General features: G+C 43.3%; 1 protein-coding gene across 1 annotated transcript in view; it reads left to right on the top strand.

The window, feature by feature from the left end:
* The window catches only part of LOC121440279 (B-cell receptor-associated protein 31), a 41,050-nt gene that overhangs the window by 16,531 nt on the left and 8,987 nt on the right, over positions 1-15,532 (top strand). The gene's annotated exons all lie outside the window — the stretch shown is intronic.

The raw sequence follows: 15,532 nt of genomic DNA, 5'->3' as shown, positions 1-15,532 counted from the left end.
CTTGAATTTATTAAGATCCACCTGCCTCTGCCTCCCAAGTGATGGGATTAAAGTTGTGTGCTACCATACCTGGGAGAAGACCCTGTCTTAACCACATTTTGTGGTAAGTCAGATGTGTTATATCTTGTGCTCTGTTTGCTTGTAGACTGAAGTAAGCTGCAAAGCCTTTTCTCTACGAAAGGATCTTTGAAGCCCATCTAATAAGGGCCTAACTGGTTTGGGGTATACGGGGTACTGAGTTGGGTAGGGTAGGCAGAAGTAACGTGAATGGGCTGTGACTCACCCTGTCCTCCGGGCCTTCCCTAGTGTCAATTTGTATCCAGATCATGTTGTGATCTGTAGTGTCTTTCTGGTCATATCTTATGAGACTGAAGTGCTTGACCAAGGTTGCAAGGGTGGCTAATTGGGTAAGATTAGATGAGTAGAAAATGCCTATTAGCATCTGGAGCCCTGTTTTCTGCTTCCGGCTTTACCCTTGGGCTTTAATCTAATGGCCTAGCCGAGAAATAGACATGTTCAGGCTAAGGCATGTGAACAAGGTATTAAAAGGATATCAATACTAGGCTGGAATATAGCTCAGTAGTAAAGGATTTGCTTAATGATTTCCCAATAGGCCCTACTCTACCTCTTTGTATCATCACAATGGAGATTAAGCTAAACAGATGAATTTGGGGGGCCATTCAGACAGTGCTACCTTGTGAGTGAGTGGATTCTTACGCTAGGTTCAAAGATAGTCGTTCTCACCTGGATTTAGGCCCAAAGACTCAAGATTTAGTGTTTAAGGGATTTTTTATCATCTTAATCACTTGGCATGTTGTGCTTCAGTAGGCATTAGTATGACTACCTGTCCAGATTTTAACTTTCCAGAAAACAATCAGTCCAATGATCTTGGATTTTCTGGATCCAGGTTGAGGGTAAAATATGGAGGCAAGTAAGGATGTGTGTGTGTGTCTGTCTGTCTCTGTGTGTGAGTGTCTGTGTCTACTTATCTTTATATCTCTTTAGTGTTTTAGTGTGCTGAGTCATTACTATGTTTGTACAACCTAGGCCTTTACAAATGCAAAGCACATTATGCTCTGCTACTACCTTCACTTTCAGCTCTAAGACATTTTTTTAAAAAAATATTTATTTATTATGTATACAATATTCTGTCTGTGTGTATGCCTGCAGGCCAGAAGAGGGCACCAGACCCCATTACAGATGGTTGTGAGCCACCATGTGGTTGCTGGGAATTGAACTCAGGACCTTTGGAAGAGCAGGCAATGCTGTTAACCTCTGAGCCATCTCTCCAGCCCTCTTAAGACATTTTTAAGACTATGTTTATATACATGTGAGCGTTAAATATTTTTGTTGTACCTGCTGGGCTTGAAGCCATGGCCTCTTGCATACCAGGCACATATTCTACTACTAAACTATATTATTTGTTTTACTGACAAATTTTGTTTAGATTTATTTTTAGTTTATGTGTATGTAGTAGTAAGGGCGGCGGGGCTGCGTCCCCAACACCCCAGCCGCCTGCTTGGCTAGCTTATGCCCGAAATAACAACACACAAACTGTATTCATTTAAACACTGCTTGGCCCATTCTCTTCTAGGCTAATTCTCACATATTAATTTAGCCCATTTCTAATCATCTGTGTGTAGCACCCCAAGGTGCGCTTACCGGGAAGATTCTAGCCTATGTCCATCCTGGGTCGGAGCTTCATCCCGGGAGCGGGGCATGGCGTCTCTCTGAGGCGTCTGCCCCCGAGAGGAGAGCTGTCGAGACTGAGCTCACTTCCTCTTCCTCCCAGCGTCCTGTTCTGCCTACTCCTCCCACCTATCTTCCAACCAATAAAATGGGCCAAGGCAGTTCCTTTATTAGCCAATGACCTTCCTCCATCATGTGTATAAATCTTTTGCCTGCATACATATATGTGTATCACTTGTGTGCTTGTTAGATCCTCTGATATTGGTGTTATGGATGATTGTGAGATACTGTATAGGTGCTTGGAATTGTATCTGTTGTCTGCAAGAGTAAAAAGTACTCCTAACCACTGAGCCATCTCTCTAGACCCCTTTTGCTTTAAGATTTGAAATGGGGTATCATCTCCCAGCTCTTGGGAGGCAGTAGCAGGCAGATCTCTGTGAGTTCGAGGCCAGTCTGGTCTACAGAGCTAGTTCCAGGACAGGCTCCAAAGTTACAGAGAAACCCTGTCTCAAAAAACAAAACAAAAAAAAAAATAAGGAAAGAAAAAGAAATGGGGTAACATCAAGTTGCCTGGGCTGTTTTTCAGATTATTGTTCCTCTGCTTCAGCCTCCTAAAGTAGCTGGGATTATTAAATATATGTCAACCTGCTTGGCTTAAAGTAGTATGTTTGATCATCTTCAAGCTTAGCATCTTCAAATTTAGGAAACTCAGGAAGTGAGAATGCTGAGAGAACTCGACAAATACTTTAGATATACAGAGTTTTAAAAAGTACAGTGGGGATGGGTCTAGGGGTGTAACTCAGTGGCAAGAGTCCCTAGTGTGTGCAAGGCTGTAGGTGACACCTCTAATCACATATACACACACATGCACAGAGTAAGGACAGTGAAAACCTGCTGTTTTGCTTGGGGAAATGAGAAGAACTGTGTGGAAAGCAGGCTTTACATGGTTTTGTTAAGTAAGGAGATGGACAGATCAAAACTCAAAGCATATAAGGCTTTACCAGAATACCAAGCTTCTCCAAACAATTTATTTAGACATGATATTTTATTCAGAAACTGTAAGACCAGCTAGAAATGGAATTGCTACTGATTCTTAAGGAACTGCAGAGTGGGATAAATGTTGGAAGACAATGGACATGCTTGCTTTCCAATTACCAAGTAGAGAGAGTAGATGGGGAAATGACTCGATTGGGAAGATTTGCATTAAACCTGAAGTCATATTCTAGAGAGGTTGGTGTGCTTTTGAGAAAGGGGATCTAAATTACTGGAGAGTTCTGTAAGTCTTATCCCTCCCTTCTATAGATTAAACATAATATTATCAGTAGTGTTTGCCAGGTTGAAATGTTGGGGGAGATTTGCTCATAATGATTTCTCCGATTGCTCCAAGACCACCACCAATGGAGCTGACCTCCATTTGTAAAGTCCACATTCAGCTGACTGGAATGGGTCATTGAGTTCTCTGGACTAAGAGGAGAAAGCAGCACACAGAAAAGGAAGAGGTAGGGACAAGGGGTTGCACTGGCTTAGATCAAGGAAGTAGACAGGGAGAATCGTGTCTTCATGTTCACTCTGTGGATTTCTCAGGTTCATTCCTTAATATTTATCCCTGAGTATTATTTTTCAATAAATGATCAAGTATCCCAATACTGAAAGATCGCAGGGACCCCAATGCTAAAGTGTGGGCAAGGCACTGGCCTACCTAGTGTACTTAGGTGTAGTTCTAATTCACATGAGTTGCTACTATGCAGATCAGTGCCATTCAGATAGAGGCTGCATGAGGCTTTCTGTCTACTCTTGGCCTATGCCGTGCAGATGAGGGTGTGGTGAGTAGATAGGACAAGAAGTGGACACTAACAAAAGTAACAAGTAGGTGAATGACCTTTCAGAATCCTAGCTTTCTAGATCGCCTCAATAATTGAGCTGGATGGAATGTGAGACTTGAAGTTTTAATGGGAAGAGATTTATAAATGGGCATATAAGGTACATCAAGGACAAGGAGACTGAGATAAACAGGAACACAAAGACTTGGGGGGCTTGTTACAGCTTAGTTGAATTAGTGGCAAAAACTCATAGGCAGGGAAAGAGCCTATAGTTTAGTTCGGTGCTCAGCATTAAAAACAAAGCAAAACAAAAAAAAAAAAAAAACATCTGGGGGCCAGGTGGTGGTGATACATGCCTTTAATCCCAGCACTTAGGAGGCTGTATTCTAGAATGGCCTGATTTACAGAGCAAGTTCCAGGACAGCCATGGCTACACAGAGAAACCCTGTCTCAAAAATACAACAAAACAAAAAGTGTTCAGCAGTTAAGAGCACTTGTTTTTGCAGAGGACCCAGGAGGTTTGGTTCCCAACACCCACATGGCGACTTCACATCCATCCATAACCAATTCCAGGGAATCTGACATCCCACCCCACCCCCAGCCACCAAGACAGGGTCTCACTATGTAGCCAGGTGGGAAATCTGAACAGAGATATATAAAGTAGGCAGAGTCAAAGAGACGCCCGGAACCTTTCTGGTGGTAGGCCACAGCCTTGTGTGATACACAGATTAAAAGAAATGGGTTAATTTAAGATATAAGAGTTAGTTAGTAAGAAGCCTAAGCCATTGTCCAAATAGTGTAATATAGTTTCTGTGTGATTGATTATTCGGTTCTTGGCAGCCGGGAACAAACAAGCAATCTCCTACAACAGGGCATGAATATAGCTTGCAGTACAGGCCATTGCTCTGGGTGAGGTATTGTGAGTGGCTGAGAAGTGAATGTGAAGGACTACCATACTATAAACTTTATAAATACTGCATATGTAGGCTGCTTTTATTTTGACTTTTGATTGTTTGTTTGTTTGTTTTTTGAGACAGGGTTTCTCTTTGTAATAACCCTGTCTGTCCTGGAACTTTTTATGTTGACCAGGCTGACCTCAAATTCACAGAGATCCTCCTGCCTCTGCCTCCTAAGTGCTGGGATTAAAGGAATACACCACCACCTCCCAGTTAACTTTTATTTGCTTTTGTTTTGTTTTCAAGACAGGGTGTGTCTGTGTATCTCTGGCTGTCCTGGAACTCACTCTGTAGACCAGGATGACTTCGAACTTAACGAGATCCACCTGCCTACGCCGCCCGAGAGCTGGGATTAAAGGCATGCACCACCACTGCCTGGTGAATTTTGCAGTTTTAATGTTCGGTTTCCTTTTCCATTTCAGCTGTGTACTTCCTATAGACAAAAATTACATTAATCTAATTAGAGCCCTGTCATGTGTGGTGCATTGTTGAGGAAACTGTGCATGAATGTATAGTAAAATTCTCACTTTGAGACACATAGTTCTGTGTTTTCTTTGTGCTGAGAATGAAACACAAGGATGTATCCTTTCCATATAAGTGATTTAACACTGGGAAATGAAGCCTATCAGGCAATCACCATAATCAGTGTGCAAAATGTTTTGCAGTTGGGTAGCTTCAGATAAAAAGTAGATCTTGTATACAGTTCTCTTAGAGTGATTGGTACTTAGGATGGAAAACTTCAGTTTGCATGCACCACTGAGCCTGCTCACGTAGTCCTACTCCTGTATCTGTTATGTTGACAACTGTTGTTTAGCCTTTGACAAGCATATATGGCAAGACAAATGGCTTGATTTAACTTCTTGTTGAGATTGCTGTGGCTCCTGTGGCTCCATCTAGTAACCCTCCTGTGGCTCCATCTAGTAACAAGCAGAGGCAGACAGAGCTTGGAGTTCGAGGCCAGTCTGTTGCCTGTTCTATAGAGCGAGTTTCAGAACAGCCAGGACTACACAGAGAAACCCTGTCTCAAACTCCCCCCCCCCCCCCAAAAAAAAAAAACAAAAAGAAGTATGTTCTTCTATTTATTTATTTTTTTGAGACAGAGTTTCTCTGTGTAACAGCCCTAACTGTCCTGGAACTTGCTCTGTAGACCAGCCTGGCCTCAAACTCACAGAGATTTGCCAACCTGTGCCTCCCAAGTGCTGGGATTAAAGGCGTGTGCCACTACCCAGCAAGAAGTATGTTCTTGAATCTGTCAACAAACACTGTTGATTGGCCCTAATAGTAAATTAATAATACCTTTTATACCTTTGTTTTTGTTCTACATATCCTCTTGTACATAAGCCCCTCCAAACTTTAAAAAATGAGATCTTTTGGGTGGTGGCACACACCTTTAGTTCCAGCCCAGAGGCTGGTGGATCTCTCTGAGTTGAAGGCCATCTTGATCTTAGAGTTCCTGAACAGCCAAGGCTACACAGAGAAACCCTGCCTGGAAAAACAAAACAAACAAAAAGATCTATGTAGCCCTGGGAGGCCAGGCTGTCTGTAAACTCATAGAAATTTACCTGCTTCTGCCTCCTGAGTGCTGCACCTAAAATCAGATACCATCACTTTGCCTTTTTTGTTGTTTTTCAGACAGGGCTTCTCTTTCACCATCCTTCCTCAGTCTCCCAGGTACTGGGATTATAGGTGTAAACCATCACGCCTGGCTTTTTTTGTTCTCTGAGTAGTTTTGGAGTCTGTCCTGGCACTAGCTCTGTAGACCAGACTGTCCTCGAACTCAGAGAGATCCTGCCTCTTCCTCCCAAGTACTGGGATTAAAGCTATGCACTACCACTGCCTGGATGCCTGGCTCTTATACACATTTTTAAATATGATTTGTTTGTGTTTGTGTGTGTATTTGTGAATATTGAGGCCAGTGTCAATATCTTCCTCTGTTGCTTTCCATTTTTTTAATTTGAGATGTCTCTTTATTTATGGTATTTTGTGCTCTAACAGGTAAAGCTTGCCTGAAGATCAGAGTGCAGAGCTAAGGCTCTAAGGCCAGGTGGTGGTGGCACACACCTTTAATTCCAGGACTTGAGATCACACACCTTTAATCTTAGCACTAGGGAGGTGGAGACAGGAAGGGATATGACTGGGCGGAGAGAGGAATATAAGGTAGGAGGAGACAGGAGTTCACTCTTTGATTTTTAGTTTGAGGATTTCATTGAGGTGGCTTGCTCCTTCTCTGATCTTCCAGCATTTACCCCAATATCTGACTCTGGTTTTTTATTATTAAGACCAATTAGATTCGTGCTACATTTAATGAATCTGAAACTCACTTTTTCAACTAGTCTGGCTGGCCAGAGAGCTTTAGGTAGATTTGCATTTATCCCTCTTCCCTTTGCCCTGCACTGGGGTTATAGGCATGTTCCACCATGCCTGATTTTTACATTGGTGTTGGGGATCTGAACTTATGTCCTCATGTTTACAAGTACTTTGAACATTGAACCATCTCCCAAACTCCTCAAAATATTTTTAGTGGATGATTGGTATGTATGTGTATTCCTGTGTGGACTATCAAGAGTAATGTCTCTTTACTGTATCAAATTTAATCGTGTTATGAGAATCATTTTTGGAATTTTTAGCAAACCATGGAGCATTACTTTGTTTAGGAAATTGTTGGGTTGTTCCACAGAAAGGCAAATAAATAAAGTAGCAGAGTGGGAGATAACACACTGAGTTGCCCTTAGTGTAGCATGTTTGAGTCAGGGCAGAGAGATGCTCATGTTCTGTGGGAACATAGCTGGACATCAGACACCTTCACATTGTTGGGTTATCTGCTTGTATGGGCAGTAGAACGGATATTAGAGGTCAGAGGGCTTGTGTTCCCATACCCATGCTTTTCTTCCAGCAGCATTTTGGCTTTAAATAAGCAGCCTTCCTCTCTCACACCCAGTCTTCAACAAGGGCTTATCTAGGACATTGGTCAGCTGCAAGATGTCCCGTGTGTGTCGGGGGGTGGAGTATGTGTCTGAGCCTAGTGTGTTTTATTCAGGTTCTAGCTGAAACCAAGAGGAACTGTAACAATCCTTTTATGTAGTGTGAATTCTAGTTGGTTTTAATAATAAAAACTCAGAGTCAGATATTAGGGGGTGAAAGCTGAAAGATCAGAGAAGCTGAGCAGCCAGCCGCTAGTTCTCACCTCTATAAAATCCTCAGACCGAATGTGGTATCCTGTCTCTACAAGTCCTCAGACTGAATCCTGAATACTGTCTCCTCCCGCCTTATATTCCTCTCTCTGCCCAACCATATTTATTCCTGTCTTACCTCCCTAGTGCTGGGATTAAAAGTATGTGCCACTACTGCTTGGCCTATATGACTGACTGGTGGCTCACTCCGCACTCTGATCTTCAGGCAAATTTCATTTGCTAGTTCATTAACAAAAGGTTGGCCTTTGTATATAGAGGACATTCATGAGAGACTGCCATACCCAGAGTTCATGCCTGATGCTTGATATGGTCCAGATAACAGATTCCTTGTAATGATGAAACTTTTTAGGATTGGATGAGTGAGTTAAGCTCATGTCCAGCTTCAGATCACGCAGTAAAATACTTTTTCCTGGCTTTTGGTAGGCAGATGTTGGCCTGGTCTGGGAGGTAAACTCCACTATCCTGTTTGCATTAGTATTGTAAGAGGTTAGTAACTATAATATCTTATTGACTTTCATATATCTGCAGATCAAAAACAAAATGGTAGCACATGTTTATTAAAGGAATATAAGGCTTTTTGTAGTGCTAGAAATTGAACCCAGGGTCTTTTGCATATTAAATAAACTCTTCTCAACTGATTTTGACCTTCATCTCACCCAAATGAGACTTTAAATGAGCAAAAATAGGAAAATGCTCTCTAAAATGTTCTATGACCACTTGGTTCTTTTTTTTTTTTGCTTTTTTTTAAGATTTATTTATTTATTATGTATACAACATTCTGCCTCCATGTATGCCCACATGCCAGAAGAGGGCGCCAGATCTCGTTACAGATGTGGTTGTCGGGAATTGAACTCATGACCTCTGGAAGAGCAGTCAGTGCTCTTAACCACTGAGCCATCTCTCCAGCCCATCTATGACCATTGGTGTATGTGCATATATGTGTGGGGATATGGAGGCCAGAGGAGGACATCAAGTGTCTGACTCTGTCACTTTCTATTATTTTCCCTTGAGATAGGTCTCACTGAGCCTGAAACAAGGCTGGCATTCAGTGTTAGTGGCGGACAAGTCCCCCCAACCCCCCTGTCTTTGTTTCCTCACAGTACTAGGATTATAGGTATGTGTAGCCATTGCCTGCTTTTTGATTTGGGGGCTAGTGTCCGAATTGAAATTCTCATGCTTATACAGCAAGCATTCTTATCCGCTGAGCCACTACTCTATCCCTGTTTATAGCTGCACTTCTTTTTTCCTTTGAGATGGTCTCACTATGAAGCCCAGGCTGGCTTCAAACTCAAAGATTCACTTGCTTCTGCCTCTCAAGTGCTGAGCTTAAAAACATGCACCACCATGTCAGCAAAAGCCAGTCTTGCATATATATACCTTTCCAGATCCTTCTATACATAATATCAATCTTATTAATCATTAAGCATTTTAAGACAAGGCACATAATAAAGTTTTACATTTCTGCAAGGAAGAAGTTAACATTCAGAGTAGTTCAGAAGCCTCTCTGACTCCCAGATCTTGTCACTGGCTGTGTTGAGGTTTGAAGTTTTGAATGCTTTGACCATGAACATGGAATTTTTTTCTCCTGAGAAATCTACCTCATTTTGAAAAACAGATCAAGCTTTACCTGCTCATTCCTATAATCCCAGCACAGGGGTGGCAAAGGCGGGAAGATGTTCAATGTCAGCCAGGGCTCTATAGGATTAGAAGTTACCCCCTCCAATGCAGTACACATTACTACCTTTACATTTCAAGAACTGTATACTTTTACAACATTTTCCCTTCATATTAATAGCTATTTCTCAGGGGCAGAGGGCATGGCTAGTGGTAGAGGGACTGCCTGTTCTGCACGAGATTTTGGGTTTCAGTTTCATGAGCAAAACCACAAAAAAATGTTCTTAAACCTTTTTTTCCCCCCAGGATTTTCAAGACAGGGTTTCTATGTGTAGCTCTAGCTGTCCTGGAAATCACTCTGTAGACCAAGCTGGCCGCGTAATCACAGATATCCACCTGCCTCTGTTTTCCAAGTGCTGGGACTAAAGGCGTGTACCACCACCGGTCGGCTGCTAACTTGAATTTTTAAGCTAGTTTATTGTGAGTGCTTTCCCAGGACAGCTCATCTGTCTCCAGCATTGCCTATCTACCATTTCCAACTGGTGGATACAAAGCTTTTGGATATATAATATTAATCAGTGGAAAATGTTTCTCAATTGTCATTTTTCTATGCCTTAGCTAATTTGACCTTGTTTGAGTTTCCTGGTCCTTTTTGGGATGTCTGTGTTGCCCCTGTTCTCTCTTTGCCTTCTGTGTTCTTTTATTTAATTTTAATTTTTTTTAAAAGCCGGGCGGTGGTGGCGCACGCCTTTAATCCCAGCACTCGGGAGGCAGAGGCAGGTGGATCTCTGTGAGTTCGAGACCAGCCTGGTCTACAAGAGCTAGTTCCAGGACAGGCTCCAAAACCACAGGGAAACCCTGTCTCGAAAAACCAAAAAAAAAAAAAAAAAAAAAAAACTTTTTTGTTATACATACCAATCCAAGTTCCCACTTCCTCCACTCCTCCCATTCCCTCCACTTACCCCCGTCCTGCATTCCACCCCCCATTTACTCCACAGAGAGAGTAAGGCACATTGCTTTGGGGAAGGTCGAAAACTATAGGCTGAGCAAGGTATCCATCCAAAGAGAATGGGTTCTCAAAAAGCCAGTACAAGCAGTAGGGATAAATTCTGGTGCCAATTCCAGTGGGCCCTCAGTCTGCCCCAGCCATGCAACTGTCAACCACATTCAGAGGGTCTTGTAACGGCGTAAACAAATGCAGACAGATTGTAAAAAAATATATATCTATAGCTTTAATGTAGAAATAGACTTACAGAACCACCGTTCCAGCGGAGACCAGGAAAGCAGAAGCGAGGGCTGGGAGCACACTCGCCAAATTTATAGGCAGACATTAGCCCGAGGCGAACACGCCCCCAAGGGGCGGGACCTATCTCTACAGGGTCTAGTTTGGTCCTATGCTTATTCCTTCCCAGTCCAGCTGGTAGACTGTTTCAGTGGTGTACCCATCATGGTCTTGACTTCCTTACTCATATTCTCATTCCTCCCACTCTTCAACTGGACTTTGGTAGTTCAACCCAGTACTCTGATGTGGGTCTCTGTCTCTGCTTCCATCAGTTGCTGGATGAAGCTTTTATAGTGACTTTTTTTTACCCCTTCAGGACATTTTTTTGATATAGTGACATTTAAGATAATCATCAATCTGACTACAGGACAAGGCCAGTTTGAGCACCTTCTCCTCCATTGCTTAGGGTTTTAGCTGGGGATATCCTTGTGGATTCTTGGGAATTTCTCTAGAGCCAGATTTCTTGCTAGCCCCATAATGGCTCCCTCAGTCAAGATATCTCTTTCCTTGTTCTCATCTCTGTTCTTCTTCCATCTCGACTATCCCATTCCCTCAAGTTTCCCCCTCTTCCGTTTTCCCCTCTTCCCCTCTCACCCTCACTTCCCCCCCACCCCCATGCTCCCAGTTTTGTCAGGTGATCTTGTCTATTTCAACTTTCCAGGTGGATCTATATATGTTTTTTCTTAGGGTTCATCTTGTTACTTAACTTCTCTAAAATCATGAGCTATAGGCTCAATATCCTTTGTTTATAGTTAGTATCCACTTATGAATGAGTACATACCATGTTCATCTTTTTGGGTCTGGATTACCTCACTCAAAATAGTGTTTTCTATTTCCATCCATTTGCATGCAAAATTCAAGATGTCTTTTTTTTTTTTTTTAACAACCGAGTAGTACTCTAACGTGTAAATGTACCACATTTTCTTATCCATTTTTCAGTTGAAGGGCATCTAGGTTGTTTCCAGGTTCTGGCTATTACAAATAATGCTGCTATGAACATAGTTGAATAAATGTCTTTGTAGTATAATTGAGCAGCTTTTGGGTATATGCCCAAGAGTGGTATTGCTGGATCCTGAGGTAAGTTGATTCCAAATTTTCTGAGAAACCATGATACTGATTTTTAAAGTGTTTGTACAACTTTGCATTCCCACCAGCAATGGATGAGTGTTCCCCTTACTCCACACCCTCTCCAGCATAAGCTGTCATTGGTGTTTTTGATCTTAGCCATTCTGACTGGTATAAAACGGTATCTCAGAGTTGCTTTGAATTACATTTCCCTGATGGCTAAGGATGTTGAACATTTCCTTAGGTGTCTTTTGGTCATTTGAGATTCTTCTGTTGAGAATTCTTTATTTAGTTCTGTATCCCAATTTTTTTTTTTTATTTTTTCAAGACAGGGTTTCTCCGTAGCTTTTGGTTCCTGTTGTGGAACTAGCTCTTGTAGACCAGGCTGGCCTCGAACTCACAGAGATCCGCCTGCCTCTGCCTCCTGAGTGCTGGGATTAAAGGCGTGAGCCACCACCGCCCGGCCTCTCTATCCCAATTTTTATTGGGTTATTTGGAATTTTGAAGATTAGACCTTTGTCTGATGTGGGGTTGGTGAGGATCTTTTCCCATTCAGTAGGCTGCCTTTTTGTCTTATTGACTGTATCCTTTGCTTTACAAAAGCTTCTCAGTTTCAGGAGGTCCCATTTATTGTTGCTCTCAGTGTCTGTGCTACTGGTGTTAGATTTAGGAAGTGGTCTCCTGTGCCCATGCATTGAAGGCTACTTTCCACTTTCTCTTCTATCAGGTCCAATGTGGTCGGATTTATATTGAGGTCTTTATTTATTAATTTCTTCCATTTTTTGTTTGTCTTTTCCTTCATTTCTTTAAGGGAGTTTTTCATTTCCTCTTTAAAGGTCTCCGTCTTTATAAAGTTAAGTTTAAAATCATTTTCTTCTGCTTCTTCTGGTTAGGATGATGAAGTCTTCCTGTTGTATGACCACTAGGTTCTGGTGTTACCACGTTGCTTTTTAGGTTGTTGGAGGAATTCTTGCATTGGCGCCTACCTATCTCTTCCTTCAATTGGTGCCAGCAGTGTCTTTGCATCTTGGTTCAATCCTGTCTTTGTCTTTGGGAACTGTTCTTGGTTTGCTCTATACTGTCACTGTCTGTGTCTCAGGGAGCCACTGAGGTCTCTCTTAGCCTGCTTTCTTGCTCTTCTCTTCTGGTTCGCTCTCTTCTTGGTCCACTCTGTGTACTCACAGTTTGTGCTTTAGAGTCCTCTCTTGGTGCTCTCTCGTGCTCCTCTCTGTGTAGTTGCAGTTTGTGTTTCAGCATCCCTCTGAGGTTGCGGGGGTGGGGGTTGGAGGGTTTGGGGGCGGAGTGGGACTTGTAGCTTTCAGGGTCTGATGTATGGGATGGGGTGTTGGAGCGGTCTACCTGCAGGAAACTCACCTGCTGTCTGGCTATAGAAGTTGAGATAGGTGGAGGAGGGGCCCAAGTTTTGCTTCATTATGGAGGGCCTAGAGAGAGGGGTGTTTCGCTGGGTGGCTGGTCACTCACTTCTTGGTCCTCTCTGTGTAGTACCAGGCTGTGTTTTAGACTTCCACTGAAGTTGCAGGAAGATAGGCGAGTTTGGGGGTGGGATGAGGCTAGTAGCTTGTGGGGTCAGGTGGATGGGGGCAGGTATTGGGGCAGCCTACCTACAGGAAACTCTCTTACTGGCTGGCTAGAGAAGCTGAGGCAGGTGGGGGAGGGTCTCAGGGTTTTGCCCTGAATGGAGGACCTAGAGAGTGGGGTGTCCCACCAGGTGACTGGTCACTCACCTCTTGGTCCTCTCTATATTCTAGCAAGCTTTGTTTCAGCCTTCCACCAGGGTTGTAGGAGGTGTTTGGGGGCAGGGTGGGGCTTGTAACTTGCAGGGTCCGGTAGATGGGGGGTATTGGGGCAGCCTACCTGCCTTCTGTGTTCTTACTTCACCGGGAGGAGCTGGACAGTCCCTGGTTGATAGAGTGGGGTAGATGGGTCAGGAGAGACAAAGGGCAAGATCTCTCAGTGGTGGACAGTTATTTAAGTAGTGCTTGCTATGTCTGGTCAGCTTCATGAATTTAAAGGTTTTTTTTTTTTTTTTTTTTTGTAAGAGTATATGGGTTGGAGGAAAGCAGGAGAATCTAGGAGTGAAAAATCATCACGAGAAATGCAGGTGACTGAACTAAAGTAGTAATAGGAGTCAGGAAGGATGTTGTTGTCGGGGTTTCTGTCCTGCCGATTCCTGCAATTGTTAAGTCCCAAAGAGGTCTACATTAGTTATAAACTGATTGGCCTCATAGCTCAGACTTCCTATTAACTCTTATAACATATATTAGCCCATTATTCTTGTCTGTGTTAGCCATGTGGCTTGGTACCTTATTTGACGAGGCAGTCACATCTTGCTTCTTCTGTAGCTGGGTCACGACTGTAGACTAGGATTTTCTTCCCAGAATTCTCCTGTTCTTATTGACCCACCTCTACTTCCTGGCTGGTTGTCCTGCCTATACTTCCTGCCTGACTACTGACCAATCAGTGCTTATTTAAAATATAATTGACAGAATACAGAGCATTGTCCCACACCAGGAGGTGGTGTGAGAGGCTCTGGCAGCTGGGATGTTCTGCTCTTGAGCATATTGAATGAGAGGACCTGGTCACTGGCTAGAAAGGGAGCTCTGGCTGGATGAGTTAGCATACCACCATGTTACTTTAATCCCAGCACTCAGGAGGCAGAGGCAGGCAGATGTCTGTGAGTTCCAGACCAGTCTGTCTACAGAGCAAGTTCAGAACACCGAGAAACCTGTCTCAAAAGCAACAACCCCGCCCCCCCCCCCCCCAAAAAAAGGAAGGGAACTCTGTGGACTGCTTAATAAGGAATCTTCTGAGCGAACAGCTCATGGATAGGGACAGCAGAGCACACTGGAAGGACAAGGCAGGCAAGCTACTGGGCACAGACAGTCAGGACTGAGTGTATTCCAGAAAGAGGAAGAGTGTTGGGAGCTGTAAAGGACATTCGCCCATGGACGGGCATGGTTTCTGTTAGGCCAAAGTTAGAACCACAACAGAGTCACCATTATCCTTTGTGTCCACTGGCAGGAGCCTCTCCTAAGTGTTCTATTGCTCTATCTAGTTTTCCTGTTCTGTTGTGCCCTGATCTTTCTGACATGTCACCTTGGAGAGCCTTGAGTGTTACGCCTTTTTTCTTTTGGAGCATGGCTGGTTTGATGCCCTATATCTTCCTTATTTTCATGGCTGCTGGTACTTGAGCTTGAGAGACCTTGGGCAATGGAAGCTCTGATACTACTTGCTTCACCTGGTCTTGCCTTGGCATCTCCTGGTTGTGGTTCCTTGTCAGGGTAGCCATCTCACCTTTTCTTCAATAATTGAGACATATTCAGAGTATCCCCGGGCCATGCCACATTGTAGACTGTATGCTAGACTGTAACAGCATAAAATCAGCAGGTGGCGCTGTGACACCAGGGCTCTACTTGGCATGGGGCTGAAGCGTAGAAGAACTTGGATATACAACTTATGTCTGAAGGGATGGCTTCTCAGCTGAGGCTCTTCTGAGCCATGGGACTTTTCAATTGGACTTGGTCCTTTTCCCATTTCCTGTTCATGTTTTTCTCCTGTTTGCTCACTGAGGCAGATAGGTGAAAAGTCCCTGCGAGCCATGTTTCTTTACTTGATGTATTTATTTGGCCTGTTTCTCCAGAGGCCAGAGAGAGATTCAGCTTCTCTTGCCTTCTCTTGTTTACTCGGCCTTTTATGAAAGCATTGTAGCCCCGCTGAGCATCCAAGAATATTTTACCAAGAACACCAAGTTGAGTTCAGGTATTTGGGTGCCAAGGACACATCTGTATTCCGTTAAGTGTTGTTCTCTGGGCTTCATGTCTATGCTTGGATTTAGGATTTAGTTAATCTGAACCCTGAGCTGTTGTCAATGAGTACCCTAGACCTTTAGAAATT

This window comes from Microtus oregoni, unplaced genomic scaffold (assembly GCF_018167655.1).
Source record: "Microtus oregoni isolate MIOR12 unplaced genomic scaffold, Mior012 000067F_001, whole genome shotgun sequence".
Taxonomy (NCBI): domain Eukaryota; kingdom Metazoa; phylum Chordata; class Mammalia; order Rodentia; family Cricetidae; genus Microtus; species Microtus oregoni.
Note: the sequence above shows the minus strand (reverse complement) of the source record. Positions and strands in the feature narration are given on the sequence as shown.